General features: G+C 42.4%; 1 long non-coding RNA gene across 2 annotated transcripts in view; it reads right to left on the bottom strand.

Moving 5' to 3' along the window:
* Positions 1-246: 246 nt before the first annotated feature.
* The window catches only part of LOC119416228, a 36,540-nt gene continuing 20,239 nt past the window's right edge, over positions 247-16,547 (bottom strand). Inside the window, exons 2-3 of one of the 2 annotated variants that reach the window (XR_005187079.1) lie at positions 657-722; positions 247-551 (exon numbers count right to left, since the gene is read on the bottom strand). This is a non-coding gene — a long non-coding RNA (uncharacterized LOC119416228). Of the gene's footprint in view, positions 552-656; positions 799-16,547 lie in introns of those variants that run through there. The other variant, XR_005187078.1, reaches the window with a different exon arrangement.

The raw sequence follows: 16,547 nt of genomic DNA, 5'->3' as shown, positions 1-16,547 counted from the left end.
AAAAAACCCAGACATTTTCAAAATTTGAGCTTCAACATAGTGTACGTTCACATTAACAATGGGTTTTCCCACAAATGAAATCTTGATATAGGCTAAAAAAAATAGACTTCTTGGTGTATAAAAAATGAAAAAAATTCAAATACTGTACAGCAAAATGTCTGTCAAAATGTCAAATATAAATTCATAGCAGAAAGTCCTCAGACAAAGTTAACATTTAGTTGTTGTTTTTTTTTTTTTTTGTTTTTGGGGGGGGGGGGGGGGGGAGCATATAGCAGGAAATTGGAATGAGACCTGAATCTCCTCCAAGGTTGTAAACAATATAAAAATAAACACAGGCTTAATCTCTGCAGATACAGTACAAGGACAATTTCACTTTGAGCAGAGTTAAAAAAAACTCAGAAAAATATACATTCAAGTTATAGTTCACAAGTCATTTGGTTCATCTGTGGATAAATGTGACTTCTTATAAATCTTCTGATATTCATGAAAGAGGCTGTCCATCTGAGGGGCAGGTAGGGGCTGGCACTGCTTGGTAGTTGAATACCATACATCTATTATGCAGAAAAGTTACAAAATATTGGTATGTGGTCCGTATGAATTTCATTTTCAGAAAAACAGGAAAAAAAAAATCTAAAGTTTGTAATTTTAAGCATCACCTTTTGACGTGGCATTATTTGGGTCAGACTTTTGGGGGCTCTGGTCATCTTGTGGTTCTGGCATGCCTGGGAAAAAAAAAAACAATAAAACATGAGTAAAATAATTCATAAATTTGATTTAGAGTCAGTGGTGGCCAGTCTTTATATCAAAACACAACATCAAACGCCTGACTTTTTTTTTAATGAAGTTCTGTGAAGTCTTTCAGACATGATGAGGCATTCCCGTTTTTCATACAAATAAATATTTCACACCAAGACTGTAGGAGCATGTTGTTACATCTAAGAAAAACTGAGATGAACTGAACTGAAAAGCTAAGCATCAAGGTTGAATGAAAAAAAAAAATCAGTGGCTACAAGTGTTTTGAACATGAACCCAAAACAAAGTGTTGCTGTGAAAAGCGATACAGTTTCCATTGCCTACCTACAGAAGAGGAATTGGGAAGAATGTGACTGAAAATGTGACTGAAAATGTTGAACTTGAGACCACCAAAATGTATGTGTGCTCATGTAGAAGTATTTATCAAACTTAAGAGTTCAATAAATTCAGCAGACTGAAAGAACTTTTAGTTGGTTTTATTTTCTTTGCAGCAAAGGAGAACAGCACCCCATGAAAACCTCAGTGAGTTCTGAAAATAGTGTTAAGCTTACACATTTATACAGTCCTTCACACGTCATAAAACTCTATTCTCACATTCCTGGCCCCATAGGGCAGTTGACAGGTTCCAGATGGTGGATCCTTTGCCTTAAGGGCTTACAAAATACAAAACCAAGAACAAGACAAACAGTTCCTTGTTGGTCGGGTCAGGCGCATCCCTATTGCAGTAATTTATGTGCGAGCAGTTTCTGGGAACCAACATTCTGATGGCTTCACACACTCAACAAGGCCCCTCTGACTTCCTGCCCCATGGTGTGATGAGAAACGGATGTTTCAATAGGAAATGGCATGCGGATGGTCTCAACCAGATGGACATCACAACTTAACTAAATATTATGCATAAGACTTGACTAAAACAATACAAAATACTTTATATTCTTTTTCCTCCACACTCATTTCACTTTGTTGACAAACAGCCGACGGAGAAAAACACATCTTACTTTGTGACTGGACTACGATAAAACACTGGAGAAGAGAGGCCAGATCCACAGATTGAATACAGTGTGACAAGAATATCAGATGATTTTAATTGTACGAATGGCACAGCATTATAATATTAGTTTGTTTTGAGTTTTATGATTTTCTCTGCACTTAACCCAAGCTCTGTGATGGAGGACTTTAAGGCTTTGGTTGGGCTCAATATCTGCTTTAAGGTAAATAAGATTGTGTCCCATCTTTTAACAAATGCGACCGACCTTGTTACAGTGTAGATACTAATGTGTCTCAAAGCTTTTCAGGCTGCTCATGGCATCACTGTCGGAAGCAACAGAGTCAATGAAATAGCGAAATATGCAAAAGTATGTCATCTGCAGCCACTTCTTCAGGTCGCTCTCCCATCCCTCGTTTGCAGTAGGCAGCGGTAGGGCTGGGCGATATCTCGATATTTACAAAATATCAAAATAATTTCAAACGCGATATGAGACTACAGTGAGGAAAATAAGTATTTGAACACCCTGCGACTTTGCAAGTTCTCCCACTTAGAAATCATGGAGGGAGTTGAAATTTTCATCTTAAGTGCATGTCCACTGTGAGAGACTATCTATAAAAAATAAATAAATCCAGAAATCACAATGTATGATTTTTTTTTTATAATTTATTTTTGTGTTACTGCTGCAAATACGTATTTGAACACCTGCCAATCAGCAAAAAATCTGGCCCTCAAAGACCTGTTAGTCCACCTCTAAAAAGTCTACCTCCACTCCACTTATTATTCTAAATTAGAAGCACCTGTTTGAGGTCATAGCTGCATAAAGACACCTGTCCACCCCACACAATCAGTAAGACTCCAACTACTAACAAGGTCTAAGACAAAAGAGCTGTCCAGACACCAGAAACAAAATTGTAGACCTCCACAGGACTGGAAAGGGCTATGGGGCAATTGCCAAGCAGCTTGGTGAAAAAAGATGAACTGTTGGAGCAATTATTAGAAAATGGAAGAAGCTAAGCATGATTGTCAATCTCCCTCGGACTGGGGCTCCATGCAAGATCTCACCTCGGGGCGTATCAATGATCCTAAGAAAGGTGAGGAATCAGCCCAGACCTACATGGGAGGAGCTGGTCAATGACCTGAAGAGAGCTGGCACCACTATTTCCAAGGTTATTTTGGGTAATGCAGTAAGACGTCATAGTTTAAAATCATGCATGGCACGGAAAGTTTCCCTACTTAAGACAGGCCAGGACGTGTGCTGATTTAAGTTTGCCCATGACCATTTGGATGATGCAGAGGAGTCATGGAAGAATGTCATGTGGTCAGATGAGACCAAAATATAACTTTTTGGTCTCGATTCCACTCACCATGTTTGGAGGACCAAGAATGAGGAGTACCATTCCAAAAACACCATCCCTATGGTGACACATGGGGGTGGAAGCATCATGCTTTGGGGGTGTTTTTCTGCACATGGGACAGGACGACTGCACTGTATTAAGGAGAGGATGACCGGGGTCATGTACTGCGAGATTTTGGGTAAAACTCCTTCCCTCAGAGCATTGAAGATGGGTCTTCCAACATGACAATGACCCAAAGCACACAGCCAGGATAACCAAGGAGTGGCTCCTGTCTTTCTACCCAGTGAAGTTACCACTTGAGTTATGGCCAAAACCCCACTGCAGCCTCTCCTCTAAGGGGTATCACAAACTAAATCTAGCACTTAAGTATTACCCAGAGTGACCTTAGGTTAGTTCTACTTAAGTAAATAGATTTAGTGTTTTTGTTCTATGATCCTATGTTTTAAACTAGAACTCCCAGACCTTTGTCATTTGTCAGTTATACCTTTAAATCCCAAGGATTTGCCATTTGGCAGGTTTGAACTTGACTTTGGAAATAATTCAATTTAAATTCATTCAAATTCAGCCCGCTTGCCTCCATTGTTATGTAAATGAGGCCATTACATTACAAAAATTTGCTTTGTTTTTAATGAAAATTAATGAATAAACTAAATGAATTAAAAAAAAAAGTGGCAAATTGTTTAGTCAAAATAGCTCTGATTTTTATTAAAGTAATTTTGTCTTAAAAATTTGCCAGTAGCTAAGATATTTTTACATAAATTTATACAAAAAACCCTCAGCTACTTGAAAAAAAATAAATTTTTAACTAAAACATTCATAAAACCTTAAGTAAAAACATCTTATCAGGCCATTTGTATTGTTTTATGTCAAAATACATATTGAACAATTTTAACTTATCAAGATGGTACTTTTTGCAGTGTGTCTCTTCCAAAACCACAATAGACATAACCGGCAAACAAATATAGGAAATTAGGAACTTTAGGAAATCTTACCAGAAGAAATTTCAGAGTCAGAACTCAGCTCAAGGGTTATTTCTTCTCCCTCGGAGTCACAGGGGTTGACATGGTTCAGAATCATATCCAAAGCCTGCTGTGCACTGTAAACCTTTGCCATCTTTGCTTCTCAGCCAACAGAGTAAGTGAAATATATGTTGTGACATGGCTTTTTATCCACCTGGAGTTGGATACAATCGAGGGTTTTTTCTTCTCCATCTGAGTATCAACATCGTTCACACTATCACCCATCCCCCCCCCCCCCCCGTTTAGCATTTGCCTGGGACAGCATTACCTGTACACAACAAAAGGTGGTCTAATGGGATGCAAATTACTCCAACTGCCATTTGGCAGTCTCTGGTAGAAGAAGGAGTCATTTGAAAATGTTGGGAGTCCTAGTGTTAAATGCTTTTTTTATTAATTCTTCAGTTATTATTTGTGTATTGTATTTTTTCTCATTAATTTTACTCCCATTGATGTTGTTGTTAAGCACTTTGATAACAGGTTCTGTTTTAAATGTGCTCTATAAATAAAGTTGACTTGACTTAAGGCTGTGTTGAAGGTGACTCACCCAGCTTTGTTAATGACCATCATTTGCAGGTCACACCCATATCTCACCCCGTGACTTGCCCATAGCAGCTGGGGTTGAATAGTCGCTCACGGGGAAACCTGCATTCATGGCCACCCACCTTCAGTTGTAGAACTGCTATTCTTACTGATCTGGTCATTTTTAGAATCTAGGAATAAGACTCCAAGATGTTGTTTATAGGCTAAGAAACCTTTAAAAACCTCCCATTTTTTTGTTAGAATTGAACCAAGCTTCTCAAATCCATGAGCACAAAGTGATGAATTGATAGTCCAGAGTTTTACATTTTATGCTTTGCTTTAATTAATGATTTGCAGGGGAACAGCGTTATCAGCACAATCCAAAATAATTACATATAATTATTCGGTAAAATCAGTAATAAGGAGTTCATACAAGGCTTAAGGGAGAATCCTGCTGGCCGATTTTGATATCCCATGGGTTGGAAGTCCACTAAAGTAGAGATCTCATTGGCTCCGATGAGCAGAGTTGTTACGGGTGGAGACTGCTATGCATTTGGAGGCGTACCAAGACACCCAAAACCCCTAAGATTATTCAATGAGCCAACAAGACTTCTAACTAAGCTGTTATAATCAAACTTAACACAGTTTGTATGATGACTTTTCAAGAACGCCAGATCCAGGACATTACTCTCTAAATCTAATATCTTCATTTAGTGATAAAATAATCACTATTATTTTGTATAAAAATTTATCTCAGAACAATATGTTAGGGATCGCTCACCAATTGTCTAAAGACTTCTTTTGGATAATGCTAAGTGAAGTTTCTCCACCAGAGCCCTGGAGGAAATCACCCTTGGCCCCAAGAGCAGTCCTAATTCCAAAGGGGCTGGTCTGACATCAACCCGGGCTGAAGTAAAAAAAAGAAGTATTCCTATCTTGACAAAAAGAAGTTCCTTTTTTGAGCTGTCCTTTTTGAGTGGCTCCTAGGGACAAAATCAATATTGTCCTGTCACGTCAAGTCCCCGGTTCGTTTCAGCCCTGCTATGCAACCTCGTTACGGTTTATATAGACTGCCGACTGGCCAAAACCAGTTTAACGAGTCCTTAACATATTCATTTTCAACACTGTTGTCTGGTGTGACGCTCTGATTGGTTCTAGCACTCTGAAAAGCATTTGTTTCTCTGAACCTAAGGGGACATTCTGTTCTTTAAAACCATGTCCTTTTAAGATGTGTTCATTCCCATCCTGTCTCTGAAACGTTCTTTCCGTCATCAGATACACGAGTTACATTACACTTGAGTTTCATACAACACATTTTTCTTTTCTAGTAATCATTAGTAACGATCCCACCTCTCCCAAATTACAAGTTTGCTCTTTTCCAGCATGTAAGTTTAAAAAAAATTTTATTCACAAGAGTAGCGTTCACTATGAGGGTCTCAACATTTATCACAAGAGACCTCATACATTGCTTTGTGAGACCTCGCGCCATCATGCTGGGACTTGAGGCCGAGAGAGGCTAAGAAGGCCCTTTTACCGCTGCTTGCAAGGCCTCGTGATGTCATGCTAAATATGCCTAGGGCATGAGGCCAAGAGAAGCTTAAGAAGGCCCTTTTACCGCTGCTTGCAAGGCCTCGTGATGTCATGATCGTTTGTCATCCTCAGACTCGCAGCAGGAAAACAGGGTCACAAAATACAGTTTTAATCTATCATAATTTCAACATACAGTTTTAATCTATTCTAATCACACAATATAGTTTTAATATATCGTATAGTCTCTTGTGGGCAAGGGATGATTTCATTAATTGTGACTTTATTTGACACCCCCTTCTTGAAATCAGAATCTGCCCTTGTAAGCCAGCAGTCTTCAGATGTATCCAACCTCAAAACGTCCTCTTCATTGCTCAGTTCAATCGCCCCTTCGTGTTGTGACACAGGATCTTAAGTATCACTGGATTCAGGGCTTCCATCGTTTTCATCAGCAATGTCCCATGCATCCAGCACTGACATTTCACTCAAGTCAACGTCTGTTACTCTCCCTCTGTCCGGCTAGGCGGCGGCCATTTCCTGATCTTTCACTGCAGCTGGAGTTCCAGTCCTCTCTGGCCCAGGTGAAACCTGAGGGGTGAGGTCCTCCTCGTCCTGAGCAGAGCTTTTCAGATCACTGCTCGACACGTGTCCCAACAGGAGTAATGGGTTCAACGATGCGCCACCCAGATGATGATTGGGCTTGTTCATCGTGATCCATCCCCAGCTCTTGTGGGTGCTCCAATGTAGGCACTTCAGGGGTGATATTGGGCCCTTCAAGGGTCGGTGCGTCAGGAAGGTTACCGTCTTTGCTCCACCAGTTGTCAAGATAGGTCTCCAGGGAATGGAGAACAGGGCGTTCCAGGGTGAGGACAGGTGGTGACATGACTTCCTCATGGTTGACCTCCAGCATTAGGTTTTGCCCTGGGGAGGCCACCATCTCATCTGTGCGAGTAATTTGAGGCTGTATTTCAATGTGAACTGGGCCACCAAAGCCAGGCAATTCATCAGGTGCTGCTTCCAACTGTCTGAGCGTCGCTGCCAGGGCTGGTGCCAATGGGATGTGGGTGTTAGGATCATTGGTTAAGGCGTGAGCAGCTGGCATTACCAGTGTAGGGACCAGAGGAGGAGTCGCTCCAAAGCTCATCCCTAGATAGACTGGAACATTAGGGGGCAAGGGTTCCAGCAACTCAGGTGTGATTTTTAAGGATGGCCCGTGGACTAGGGTCTATCCAGGTAACAGGTGTATGGCCACAAACCTGGTAGCATCTTCTGGGTTCTCCCATAACATCGTTATGACAGGATAATACAGGCTTCGTGGCTGGGTACCTGTTATGGATCCAATACAGCAAATAATACACTCCCCACATCAAGCCCCAAAGCACAAGAGTAACCAGCTTCAGGGTCCAATGTCTTCTGTTTGTTCTGTGGTTGTAAAGACAGGGTCTGGTTCAACAGATGTGCTAGGACTGTGATGAAAATTGCTCCTTCCATCACTACCACCACCACCATGCGTCCACCTGCGTTTACACAGCCTGGGGTAGGCAACGGTGTGGGATTTTGCTTTGCCACGCACTCGAGGGTCAATACAAGGGAATCCACAGCCAACCACACCATGAGCACGACAAGTTGTCGAAAGTTGGGCTTGATTCGTCCCAGCAAGTAAGTAACAAACATGGACTGCAGCAGCTCAGTTCTTCCGAGCAACACATGCGAGACAATCAGCTTGGCATAGCTTTGGATAGCCATGAAGTAACGCACAAGTCTGCTTGCGTCCCATTCCCCCATGTGGCAATAACACATCCATGCGAACAACAGTAGATAATATTCTACCTTTCCCCCTTTAAAATATGTTGGACAATGTGGCAAAGTGGGTGAAATATTTGCTATGGTGAAAGGTGTCCATAGCATTGTACTCACTTCTGGTATGGCAGAGCTTGCTGTCTGGCTCTCTGAGTTGGACATTATGACAATGAGTTCTTGAGTCTTGCTTGCTGTTGCTCGGGGCAGATGCGAGACCGCTTCCTTAACCTCCTGGTGTTCTGCTGGGCCAACGCCCGGGTCAGGTGGGAGTGGCTTGTAGTTCCTCCCCCATGGGCGGCACATGGCTCTAAGACACTTTTGGAGGAGCATATGTCCTAATAAGGCAATGGCCACCACTCCAACTAGGCTTACCAAATAAGGTCAAATCTAAAGGAAAAGATCAACCATCCATCCACCCACCCTTCAACTGTCTTTCCTCCTTCCTTGATCACTTCCCCAACTTCAACTTCACTTTGCAGCCCACTGTGTAACTTAGTCTTATACAATGCACAACGGTGTTCATTTTCTCCTTTGCCACCTTTTTATCAGGTCTCCTCTGGATACAGACAAGTGAGATTAGAATAGATATTGTTTGGGCCTACCCACTCATAGCCCCGCACCTCATCACCGAGGCACAGGCGGAATCTCACAGCATGCCCTTCAGCTAGGGCGATCATGGAGTCTGAGACGAAGGGGACGATCACTCCTTGAATACTTTTCCTGGTTTTTAACTGGTGTCCTAAAATTATTTGTGTGCAAGTTGATCCATTGGGTATGGACCATCTCCATAGGTTGCCATACTTTTTCCACACTACCTCAGCTGTATGGGTGGAATATTCTGTACCGTAAAACCGCTGACAATAGTTCTCCCATCCAAGAATCTCATTACAGGGTCTTCGGGCCAGGTTAACTGTACATTCTGTTAGCTTGTCGTTCCAACTCATGTGCCATGGTCTTGGACCAACATACCTGTCTGGGTGGTACAAGGCACTGGACCAAATGTCCTGCTCTTTGGAATATACAGTTGCTAGGAATTGGCATCTAATCCAATAATTAAAAGAATGGTGTAAACAGGGGGCAACCCATTCTCTTATTATTTCTTCTTGAAATTCCCACCAGGTGTGTGACTTGTCTCTATGATGATACTCATGCTAAGCCTGGAGTAAGATTTTAATAGTTCTTGCTCTCAGTAATTCTGTGCAATCATAATGCCAGGTTGACATGATAGCTACTTCTGTTTCCCACAGACGGCATCTAGGCGACGCTCCACTACTTTCTCACACCGAGTTGTTAAGGCTATTGAAAATATGTTCAGCTACACATCTGTCTATTCTGTCAAAATCTCCCTTCGGTGCATTAAGGAGCTAACTGGGTTTTGGTAGCCTCTGCACGTACATATCAGAGAAATATGGTCCCTAAAGGCCCAAGTGCGTCCTGGCGTGCCCCTCCACAAAGTCTCCTTCAAAGTGGGGCAAACCTGGGACCATCCAGACCCAGGGTAAAGTCATATTCAACCAATCTTCGTGTCAGGCATTAACAGGATGGAATATAGCTGTCCAGCTCTAATGTTGATTCATTACTGGGGTTACTGGCAAATCTGAAATTTGCACTCACCATACAAGTTCCAGTAGCAGATTGAGAGTTCTTTCAACTTGTATGCTTTACAGTGTTCTTTTAAGGCTTTTAGCACCCCCCTGGTGTGATTTGACAATTTGTCTGGTTGTTTCTGGGGGCGAGTGTGGGGTCGTCCTATGGTAGGCACCAAGTCTAAGCACCTTCTTATGCCTTTTTTTGTGAATATATTTTAGACTTGTTGAATTTCGAGATGGCCTGGTAAGATTTCGAGGTGGGATTTTCTCCAAGTGAATGTTGCCCCAGAACTTCCAACAAGAGAATATCGTTTGACAGCTATCATCCTTTGGTGGAGCGGGATAAATCACCTCAGCTTCCCAATAGCCCTGATGACTTAATCCCAACAGAGCTCGACAGCCCCAGTAACAATGCCATTCTGGTTCTTTGTCCGGATGGATCCAGTTGCACCTTGTCAGTCTAACGTGTTGCCTTAGGAGCGCTATCCAGATTACCACTCCATCTTGCAGCAACAAGTTAGATATAAGAGTCAAGAGTTTCTTTATTGTCATTCGCACCTCATGTGGTACATGTGGTGGAGCGAAATTATGTACACGGGGTCCCAGTTACATCCAACAATAAATATATGGTCCAATCGTGTCCGGTCAGATTTTCGACATCGATGGCGGTCAGTCACTCAGGCGTCTCGTGAAATTTCTATTCCCAAGCTTTGAAGTCTGCCTTTCGTATTCGATTCAATGTCGTAGTTTAGTTCAGGAGAGATTCATTGTGGTTCCATGGTATGAACATGTTCCTTGATGTGATGTCCCAGCAGGTCATGTTGGCATACTTGGATTTTCCATGGGAGATTTTTAGGCTCCATGGTCTGATTCCAGAATAGTATAAAACAACAAACAACATTACAAAGCCTATTAACACCACGAGTCCCCACAGCAGGGTTCATAGACAAACTACTTTATCCAAAATCGTAATCCTTGGGCATTCCTTATGTCGGTGAGGGGTGTGGCAATCCTAGCGCCAATCCTCTCCACACCCACTTCCACTGGAGAACATCCCAATATTTGGGCTCAAGCTGAGGTCCTTGCAGAATGCCACTTTCGTGCTCGAGTGGAGCGACTTCAAAGTCTTCCAAGAAGTTCTGGTGCTCTGCTGAGACTATCTTTTCCATATATTGGCGATAAGCTTGGCCTTCCTCCACCAGCGTGGCCACCTTAATCACCAATGAGTGCCCTCTGTATGATACTTTCACTCTATGACCGATTCTTACTAGTGGACTGGACCAGTCATCGAGTGGAGTCATCATTCGGTCTATCATTAGGAGAGGGAGGTTTGAGTTTTCAATGACAACTAGGTCTGGATCACACTCCCTCTCGGTAGATGGCCCCTTGCATGGCTGGGCTGGTCGTCCAAATCACCATTTCTCATATGGAGATCTCATAGAACTCGTCTTGGTAGGTTTCAAGGTAATTAGAGCCCCACTTGAGCTTAACTCTTTTCCCAGCCGCCTCCTGATAGACAACATTAAAGATCCATGGTGTTCTTAACTGACCTGAATCCTGTGGTTCTCCCGTAAGGTCTGGCATCAACACGATCTGAGGGTTATATTTAACCGGAGCTTCTGTCAGATCCTTTTGTCGGTTATATTTTACGTTTGAATTGAAGTAGTTGCTTGTGCGGTTACTATACATTGAATAGTCTTACAGGTCGGTCCAACCTCACTAGTTTATTGCAGATGACTAGGGCAGGTTCGTACGGTTCAGTCCTACGCCGTTGAATTAACAGCTTCCACTTGTCAGTTTCAATTAATTCTGGTACCATTTTGTAGTTTTTGCAAAAGGGAATTAATTTCTACTTCCAAGTCAGGCATCTTCCGATCCTTCTTGGTAGTTTTATATTGTCCTTTTCTTGCCAAACCCAATTAGGCCATCTCATAATCTGCTGTCAGTCTGTTACCTTTATTCCAGTTCTTTTCACGGAGAGATTCATTGATTTTTTTAGCACCCCTCCGTTTTGTTACCAATTTCCCGCCTTCTTGTCCTTTTGCATCCATTTCTTCTGAAACATCTTGCAGGCTCAGACGTTCAGCACACTTCGTCTTCTCTCAGTTTTGCTGGATTGGGACTTTTTTCCCCATCGTCTTTACCTTTCTCAATCAGGCTGAGTGTTGTTCAAACCGAGTACACTCCCCTGTATGGCACTACGATCATCTGCATGGAAACTAACTCTCTGGATGGAGTCTGGCCTTATGGGAGTGTCCACTCAATATGCCGCAGTTCCGGGGATCTACAGCACTCCGTGTCACATCCATTACAGCTGACTGAAACACATTTGGAGAGTTTTTGTACCCCGTGGTAATCGCTGCCAGTCGTAACTTTTCCCTTTGTGAGTAAAAGCGGTTTTCCCTAGTGATTGTTTAACTAGCATAAGTGAGAAGAATCCATTTGCCAGATCAATGCAGGAATTGTACTTTTTTACTTGCAACGTTTTTAAAGTTCCTTGCAGGTTAATCAGGCTTGCTCGGTTGGCTACTGTTCATCGATTAAGGGCTTTAAAGTTGATTACTGGTCTCCAGGTGACTCTGGTTTCTTTACCGCTTGCATGGGGCTGTTAGTGATAGGATTAACTTCTTCTCTAATACGGTCTTCCCTGTGTTACCGTCGTGTCCTGTGGGGACGGGTCTGTGGGTCCTCACATCCTCTATTGAACATTTTTATGGAGAAACCTTATAGTGACAAGCATGCTCACACAGGTGTTTAGATTCAGGTGTTTATCGGATACACACTCAATTGGGTTGTGGAGACTACTAAATAGATCTTGAATTACCTTGTACTGTATAAAATACTTTCTAATGATGGTATAAGCATCATTATATATGTTGCTTATTGTTGTGGTTTCTCGGTTTCGTCCGCAGGTCTAGAGGTCGTCTGTCTGTCTCTCTCTCTCTCTCTCTAAAAAAAAAAAAACATCTCCAATAGTCCCTAGAGCACTGAATTCTCTTACAATTTTGTTCATTTCCTCCACTGCTCCAGGGTTCAGGGGGTATTGTCGTACAGGTGGATGTACTCCTTCAATGAGATGAACAAACTTGGGACCGAGGTCCCCACATACATTCTTGAACCTGTCCACTGAGGCTGTCTCTTTCCCAGCCGGGGAGAAGTTGCTCTCATCTAATTTTTGTTTCATCACTTCAGGGATATTTACAGGTGATATAGAAATGATTATTTTAATGCTTTTATGTCAATCTATACCTATATTACACTTATTTAAACACACTTATACTCACTTTTGATGCAGCTTATCTGCTTATTCAGTCATTCCTGTGCTGCAGATGTGTTTTGGAGTAATTAAAGTTCTCTGGGGGATGCTCTAACCAGAAGATTGGGCCCAATCTTAAGGTTACAGTGACCCAGGTTTTGAAGGACATGTTTTTATGAAGCCATCGCTCTGTTGCACAGACTGCTTTGAAGATGGGAAAACAGATTTAATTAAATCTGCCCTCCTGACAACCATCACTGCTCTCACGCGATCAGGGGGAGGTATATAAGAAATGTAACAAACACAGGAAGTCGGAAGTCCTGTGTGGATCAGCCGCGCGCTGGTGCCATACGCCATTTTGATGTGATTCTTCTTTACCTGGGTCGAAAACGACTTCCCGGCCAGTGTCACGGTGAGAAGTTATTTCATATCAATTTGTGTGTTAAGAGTGTACGAGTGTACATGTTCTTGCTTGACTGTTTTCTGTGGCAGGTTAATAAAGGACACTTATTATTCCTAGCAGTAACAGCCTCCTCTGTGTTTTATTTTTCCTTCTTGTCTGAATATCTGTGCCGACCGTTCACGAGCCCTTTTGATAAAGAATTTCATAATACAACAGGCTTATACCAGTCTTCAACTACATGCTTTTCATGAGTGGGCCCTATTCTTACCAACCTTGACATGAGCTTGTCCATGTATTTATTTAAGGTACTGCGGTCCTTCTTTGGTTTACTTAGACCATTTAAATCTCTTGTGATGAGATTGTAAGGTCCTTTAACCCATATTATTCCTTGCCATATTCCAAAAGGCATTTTGTGTACGGTCCCGTTAGCCAACTGAAACACGAGGTGTCCTTTAGTTTTTAGGTTTCTGCGAATCATAGACACTTCTGCCCCGGTGTCTATTAGGTAGGGTTCTCCATTCACTTTAGAGTAGATTTCGTCTCCATCCCAAAAGACGTTTTCTAGGATGACCCGCGGCCTCTCAGCCATTATTTTGCTGGCCCTCCGCTTTCCTTCATGCGGGATTCACGGAGGGCTTTCTTCTCTCTAGGTTTGAGTTTGGCAAATTCTTCAGGAGGCATGCATTTTTCCCACGTTTGGGGTGTGGAAGTTGATGCAGGAGCTTGAAATTTCTTAGGTTGTTCATCTCTGTACCACGGCTCTGATGGTCTTGGGGAGCCGTTCTTTGTATTGTGGCTGCGGTGGAGCCTTGAGAGTGGCCTTTGTTGGAGGTTTTTCACTCTGTTTAGTTTCTTTTTTCCAATGTTCTTCCCAATACTGCTGTTCTAGATCATATGATTTTACTGCTTGATCTAATTGGGGAACTGTAGTTTCATGTAAGGGCATTTTAGCTAAATTGATTTCCCCTCTTCTCCCTTGTGTTACTATCATTAATGCTTTCACATATCTGGTAGGTGGAATCACCTGTTTGAGCTGATAGACTGGTGTGAGGCATTGTCTTTGGTCCATACGTACTTTGGCTCTTTGAATCTGTGAGTCTTCATCGTCTAGATCTTCCAGAGCCAACCTTTCGAACCAACCGATTCCCCCTTGCCTACTGCGTTTGTGGTGACATGATCCAGCCACAGCTTTTTAGCTGCATCACAGTCAGTAGAGTTAACAACCATAAGCCACACATCTTTGATGTAGTCTTCATTACTCTTATGGTCTTTTCTCTCTTACCAAGGTTTTCAGTTTTTTGTACTCACGATAACCGTCAACGTCTGAGCTGGGGGCTTGGCAATGATTTGCTCATTCAGGCTCAGGAGCTAACTGATGTGCATAGGACAACTGATGTGTCTCAATCTGGAACGGGTGATCATCCTCATCTTTTAAGTTTCTTTTCTGTTTCTAGAGCATATTTGTAAGCGGTTTTCTTCATTCTTCATGCCACCCATCTCCCTCACTGAATACAAACCCGCCCTTCCCGGCTGCTTGCAACCTATATGCAGATATGTCTTTGTTGACTCAGTGGGAGACCCACTTTAAATTCCTGATACGCGTGAAAAATGATGGTAGCTGCTACAAAGGAGAGGTTTGGCATTCTCCAGGAAATTAACTGGTTTAGGCCCCATTTACAATGACACGATGGGGGAGGAAACAGTTTTTTTCATATGTTAATTAGAGGAAAAGATTTGAGTTGACAAAGTTGAAAAATATTTTGTGTTTACATGCATCCGGAGGAATCCCCCCCGCCCCATTGAATCCGCTGTAGTTACCATGCCGGGTCATTAGATGGCGCTGTGAATTTTGTACCTTCACCTAATGCGCATGCGTGCTGGCTCGGCACACTCCTTTCCTCTGGGCTAAAAGCTCAACTAACAACAACTTAACAAGTTAAAGCTGGATTTTGTATAAGAGTCGACAGATTTGACGCCAAGCAGGACCGCTTAATCTAACAGCTCCACACCGGTCGCTGAGTGGACCAGAACAGAGTCGACGATGTCGGACTTTACTCCGTGATAATGATTTACAACAGGTAAATAAATGTTCTTAATAATGTTAACTTGTATTTACTTCGATTACAAAACAACCAACAGAGTTTTTATTTTTTATTTTTCCTAAAAGAAGAAGAAGTCCTTCCACCAGGCGGACCGGTTCTGAATGAGGCTCAGCCCAGATGCAGTGCAGGAGGACGTCGAAGAGAGAGATGTTGGATGAACCATTTATTTAAAATTCCCCTCAGTTCTTTTATTCAGTTCAGTTCAGAAACCTCCGGATTCAAAGAGGGGGGCCACTGGTGTCGTGTAAATGATCAGCAGAACTGCAGAGATAAAGCTGCGGATTCACTCAAAATACGCACCATGTAAACGGCCACTTAGAGTGGCGCGGTATGAAGTCTCATTAAAAAACATGGAAAAAAATATCTAGTTCAGGGTGATTTATTTGCTGGGTTTCTTCTAGTATTTATGCACAGCTGTAACCAGTAAAGAACAAACAGAAGCTCAAGGCTCAGCAAAAGCTGCAAGGCTCAGTCCGTGTCGGGAGAGAAACAAACTCCGACCGACACATGCAGCTCTGCACTTTGTTTACACAGAGCAGTGCGTTCACAAACATGACAGCCACAGTACATTCAAGAGAAACAACTGGTACCCATCCCTACTCAGCCCGGTTTATGGGACCACCTTGTTCATGGTTCCAAACGACCTGCTCCGAGAGGACAATTTTGACCTAAGCAGACAGCAGCTGCTGATTGGCCAACTGATTGGTCCAGCTGGTAGGCCTTTCAAGCAAAACTGCAAACTATGCCTGAACCTCCATTTCATATCCGAAACTTTTCTCTTCTTGTGTTGGCGGATGGTGCCACAAGAAATTAGTGCATTTACAGAGATATTGAAGGTGATGGTACAGCATGTACCTAGACACCTAGACTTATAAGCAGTGCCAGGATAAGCTAAACAAATTGAAGTCCAATTATATGGCGATTAAGGACCACAAAAGGGCAGAGTGGCCCAAACACAATGACCAGGTACAATACCACCCACTTGGCTTTGAAAATCCCACCCAAAGAGCAGGGAAACGTCACTGTAGCAAATCACCAACACCATAGAAGAACCAATAAGACGAGAGTCGAGGGGTGTCGTACTTATCAGTAGCAAAGTGTAAGAATATGGGAGCATTTAATAAATTGACAGAAAAAAAAAGTTTAGAATTTTTAGGTTTTGTCAGGAAGTGTAGTTATTGGCATAACCCATATATATATATATATATATATATATATATATATATATTTATATTT

This window comes from Nematolebias whitei, chromosome 10, assembly GCF_014905685.2.
Source record: "Nematolebias whitei isolate Nwh7 chromosome 10, NemWhi1, whole genome shotgun sequence".
NCBI classification, from domain to species: Eukaryota; Metazoa; Chordata; class Actinopteri; order Cyprinodontiformes; family Rivulidae; genus Nematolebias; species Nematolebias whitei.
Note: the sequence above shows the minus strand (reverse complement) of the source record. Positions and strands in the feature narration are given on the sequence as shown.